Below are 6,000 nucleotides of genomic sequence, written 5' to 3' on the forward strand. Positions count from 1 at the left end.
CCTCCCCCTCCATCTAAACCCCACCCCCTCTTTTGTGTAAAGGCAAAATACTGCGGATGCTGGAATCTGAAACAAAAACAGGAGAAACTCAGCAGGTCTGACAGCATCTGTGGAGAGAGAATGGAGCCAGCGTTTCGAGTCAGGATGTTTGAGTCAGGATGTTCTATCCTCTCTCCACAGATGCTGTCCACCTCTTTTGTTATTTGTTGTTAGTTGTTTCTCAGCCCCCTGGCCTGCTCCAACATACCCCATCCCTCCTCCACATGGCCACCTGCCTTTTGCTGTTCAGTTGAGCAACTTTTTGCTATCTTACCTTTTGTCACTATTAGCACTTTTCATCCCTTAATGACACCATTAACACTCCCCTTTGTCAGATGTCCACAACAAATTTGTCAATGTCCAAAGATGTGCGGGTTTGGTGGATTGGCCATGGTAAATCGCCCTTTAGTATCAGGGGGACAAGCAGGGTAAAATACTGAGGGTTAAGGGATAGGGCCTGGGTGGGTTTGTGGTCGGTGCAGACTCGATGGGCCAAATGGCCTCCTTCCATGATGTCGGGATTCCATGATTCTATGAATATCTCCTTCGCCCTGATCCATCCTTGGTCTTCTATTCTGCCCCACCTCATCCGCCCCCTCACTATCTATATTTGTGTACGGGGCATTAGCAGGGTAAATATGTGGGGTTACTAGGATAGTGTCTGGGTGGGTTTGTTGTCATAGGGAGATAGGAACATCGGAATTAGGAGCAGAAGTCGGCAAATTCAGCCCTTCGAACCAGCTCCGCCATTCAGTCAGATCATGGCTGATTTCCCTGGTCTCAAATCCACCTCCTCACCCGTTCCCCATATCCCCTTACCCCTTTTTAAAATTAGAAATACATCTATCTCCTTCTTGAAACCATTTAACGATTCAGACTCCACCATGCTATGGGACAGCGAGTTCCACAAATTCACCACCCTCTGCGAGACGTAGTTCCTCCTCATCTCAGTTTTAAATCTACCACCTCTCAACCTATACCTGTGACCTCTTGGTTGAGATTGCTCCATAAGAGAAAACATTTGCTCTACATTTACTTTATCAATCCCTTTTAAAATTTTATATACCTCGATCAGATCCCCTCTCATCCTGCTAAACTCCAGCGAGTATCATGGACAGTGAACAGGATTATCTCGGATTGCAACGGGATCTTGGGCCAGTGGGCTGACGAATGGCAGATGGAGTTTAATTTAGATAAATGCGAGGTGATGCATTTTGGTAGATTGAACCAGGGCAGGACTTACTCAGTTAATAGTAGGGCATTGGGGAGAGTTATAGAACAAAGAGATCTAAGGGTACAGGTTTATAGCTCCTTGAAAATGGAGTCACAGGTAGACAGAGTGGTGAAGAAGGAATTCAGCATGCTTGGTTTCATTGGTCAGAACATTGAATATAGGAGTTGGGACGTCTTGTTGAAGTTGTACAAAACATTGGTAAGGCCACACTTGGGATACTGTGTACAGTTCTGGTCACCCTATTATAGAAAGGATATTATTAAACTAGAAAGAGTGCAGAAGAGAATTAAGAGGATGCTACCAGGACTTGATGGTTTGTGTTATAAGGAGAGGCTGGATAGACTGGAACTTTTTTCTCTGGAGTGTAGAAGGCTGAAAAGTGATCTTATAGAGGTCTATAAAATAATGAGGGGCATAGATCGGCTAGATAGTCAATATCTTTTCCCAAAGGTAGGGAAGTCTAAAACTAGAGGGCATAGGTTTAAGGTAAGAGGGGAGAGATACAAAAGGGCCCAGAGGGGCAATTGTTTCACACAAGGGTGGTGAGTGTCTGGAACAAGCTGCCAGAGGTAGTAGTAGAGGTGGGTACAATTTTGTCTTTTAAAAAGCGTTTAGACAGTTTCATGGGTAAGATGGGTATAGAGGGATATGGGCCAAATGCGGGCAATTGGGACTAGCTTAAGGGTGAAAAAAAAGGGCAGCATGGACAAGTTGGGCCGAAGGGCCTGTTTCCATGCTGTAAACCTCTATGACTCAAACTGTTTAATCTCTCCTCATACTACAACTCTTTCACCCCTGGAATCAATCTGGTGACTCAATGGGCCGAACGGCCTCTTTCTGCACTGTAGGGATTCTATGATTCTATATAATTTTGTACATTTCTACCTCGCTTCAGTTCTGTAGAAGAGCCATTTAGAATCAAAATGTTAACTCTGTTTCACTGCACGGATGCTGCCAGACCTGATGTGTTTATCCAGCATTTTCTGTTTTATTTCTCTGGACTGGATTTCCTTTCCTTTTGCCAAATATCTTTACTCCACTCCTTTTTTCAGAGAGGTTGAACTCTCCAACAAAAACCCATAAAATGCTGGAATTACTTGACAAGCGAGGTAGCAACTGTAAAGAAAGGAAAATGCGGACTCTCTTCCGTACAAAGACCTTCACATGAGCCTGAACCAACAACTATCCCACCCAGGCCCGAACCCCTAACCCTACGTATTTACCCTGCTAATCCTCCTGACACGAAGGGACAATTTAGCATGCATATCTTTGGACTGTGGGAGGAAACCGGAGCATCCGGAGATAACCCATGCAGATACAGGGAGAATGTGTAAATTGAACCTGGACAACTGGCGCAGTGTGGTAAACCACTGTTAGCTTATTACCTGTATATGTGACATGCCTGGACACATCCCTGCCGGCCCTACCCGAGACTCCGCCCCCCCCCGTCCAGGTATAAAGGCGACTGCTCCCCACCCCCCTGCCTCAGTCTGCACCAGTTCATCGGCATGGGTGTGCTCCAAGTCTTTTGCTAATAAAAGCCTATTTGTTCTTGCATACAAACTAGTCTTTGCTCGATTGATGGTGCATCAATTTTATTAGCAAAAGTTTTGGGATGGAGCAGATACTAAAACCTGACAAACTCGAACTGGATCCTCAAGCTGTAGGAGCCTCTAACAGCTTCGATCACTGGCTGCGCGGTTTCGAAACTTTCCTCACCTCCGCCTCCGTCGTCCGGACCGAAACCGACAAGCTACACGTGCTCCACGCCCGGGTAAGCGATCAAGTATTCTCGATGATAAGAGACGCTGAAACTTACAAGGATGCAATCGAACTTTTAAAAGGCCAGTACAACAAACAGTCTAATGAAATCTACACCAGACATCTTCTGGCTACTCGCAGACAACAGCCAGGAGAATCGGGTGATGAATTCCTGCATGCGTTGCGAGCACTTGGCAGGGCCTGCAACTGCAAGACCGTAACAGCCGCCCAAAACACTGAGGACTTAATCAGAGATGCCTATGTCACGGGTATCAGGTCAAACTATATCCGACAACGACTGCTGGAACAGGGTGGGCTGGACCTACAAAAGACTGTGGCGCTTGCCGACTTGTTAGAGGTGGCCTTCCGTAATCTCGAGGCCTACACCCCCGACCATGGGGACGCATCGTGGACACCGCGGCCGCTGCCACCTCTGTACTCGGGGGGGCCGCAGGCCTACGCCATGCCACGTCCCACCAATGACCCGACCGCTGCGGCAATCTCCAGAGGCCCAAAGTGCTACTTCTGCGGTCTGGGGAAGCACCCCCGACAACGCTGCCCGGCAAAGGATGCGATCTGCTCCGGGTGTGGAAAGAAGGGCCATTACGTGAAGATATGCAGAGTGAAATCGACCTCCAAGCCCAGTAGCGCCGCGTGCGACCCGTGGGGGCCGCCATGTTGGGCGCCGGTAGCCGCGTGTGGGCCGTGCGGGCCGCCATCTTGGACGCCATCAGCTGCGTGTGGGCCGTGCGGGCCGCCATCTTGGACACCGTCAGCCGCGTGCAACTACTCGCAAAATCCAACGGTGGCTTCGATTACGCTGGACCAATCCAGGCCTCACCAACTCGCCAGGTCCATGATGGACATAGAGATAAACGGTCCCATTACAAACTGTTTGTTTGACTGTGGGAGTACGGAGAGCTTTATTCACCCTAACACAGTGAGTCGCTACGCCCTTTCAGTACTGCCAGTGAAGCAAATGATCTCCTTGGCTTCAAAGTCCCACTCGGTGGATGTCCTTGGGTACTGCGTGGCGACCCTGACTGTACGGGGCACAGTGTACTAAAATGTCAGGCTCCTCGTGCTGCCACAACTCTGCCCTGCCGTACTCCTGGGGCTAGATTTCCTGAGTCACCTTAAGAGCGTCACCATGGAGTATAATGAGCCTTTTCCCCTGCTCTCCGTTTGCAATCAGCAGTTCTTAGATCGCCCACCGCGCACCACCTGCAGCCTCTCGACCCTTAAAGTCACCCCTCCCTCACTGTTTGAAAATCTCACCCCCGATTGCAAGCCCATCGCCACCAAGAGCAGACGGTACAGTGCTGGAGACAGAGCTTTTATCAGGTCCGAAGTGCAATGGCTCCTAGGGGAGGGGATCATTGAGGCCAGTACCAGCCCCTGGAGAGCCCAAGTAGTAGTTGTTAAGTCTGGGGAGAAACATCGCATGGTCATTGACTACAGTCAGACCATTAATTGATACACGCAGCTGGACGCGTACCCCCTTCCCCGCAGATCTGACATGGTTAATCAGATTGCGCAATATCGGGTGTTCTCCACCATCGACTTAAAATCTGCATACCACCAGATCCCTATCCGCCCGGAGGACCGCCAATATATTGCCTTCGAGGCGGATGGCCGCCTCTATCACTTCCTTAGGGTCCCCTTCGGCGTCACCAACGGGGTCTCGGTTTTCCAGCGTGAGATGGACCAAATGGTAGACCAGAACGGGCTGCGGGCCACCTTCCCGTACCTGGATAACGTCACCATCTGCGGCCATGCTCAGCAGGACCACGACGCCAACCTCCACAAATTCCTCCACACCGCCACACTCCTAAATCTGACCTATAATAAGGAGAAGTGCATATTCCACACACACCGCCTCGCCATCCTTGGTTGTGTTGTGGAAAACGGGGTCATCGGTCCCGATCCCAACTGCTTGCGTCCCCTCCTGGAACTCCCCCTCCCCACCAGCCTCAAAGCACTGAGGAGATGCCTGGGCTTCTTCTCGTATTACGCCCAGTGGGTCCCCAATTATGCTGATAAAGCCCGTCCGCTCATCAAATCCACCTCTTTTCCCCTGACGCAGAGGCCCGCCTGGCCTTCGACTGCATCAAAGCAGACATCACGAAGGCCACGATGCGCGCTGTAGACGAATCCATCCCGTTCCAGGTGGAGAGCGATGCGTCTGACTTCGCCCTAGCTGCCACCCTTAACCAGGCGGGCAGACCCATGGCCTTCTTCTCACGAACCCTCCAAGGCCCTGAAATCCGACACTCCTCTGTCGAAAAGGAGGCCCAAGCCATAGTGGACGCTGTACGGCACTGGCGCCACTACTTAGCTGGTAAATGATTCACCCTACTCACGGACCAACGGTCAGTTGCATTCATGTTTAATAACACGCAGCGGGGCAAGATCAAAAACGATAAAATATTGAGGTGGAGAATCGAGCTCTCCACCTACACCTTGACAAAGTCCCACATGGCAGGTTGGTTAAGAAGGTTAAGGCTCATGGGATACAAGGAGAAGTGGCTAGATGGGTGGAGAACTGGCTTGGCCATAGGAGACAGAGGGTCGTGGTCGAAGGGTCTTTTTCCGGCTGGAGGTCTGTGACCAGTGGTGTTCCACAGGGCTCTGTACTGGGACCTCTGCTATTTGTGATATATATAAATGATTTGGAAGAAGGTGCAACTGGTGTAATCAGCAAGTTTGCGGATGACACGAAGATGGCTGGACTTGCGGATAGCGAAGAGCATTGTCGGGCAATACAGCAGGATATAGATAGGCTGTAAAATTGGGCGGAGAGATGGCAGATGGAGTTTAATCCGCATAAATGCGAAGTGATGCATTTTGGAAGAAATAATGTAGGGAGGAGTTATACAATAAATGGCAGAGTCATCAGGAGTATAGAAACACAGAGGGACCTAGGTGTGCAAGTCCACAAATCCTTGAAGGTGGCAACACAGGTG

This window comes from Mustelus asterias, chromosome 7, assembly GCF_964213995.1.
Source record: "Mustelus asterias chromosome 7, sMusAst1.hap1.1, whole genome shotgun sequence".
Taxonomy (NCBI): Eukaryota; Metazoa; Chordata; class Chondrichthyes; order Carcharhiniformes; family Triakidae; genus Mustelus; species Mustelus asterias.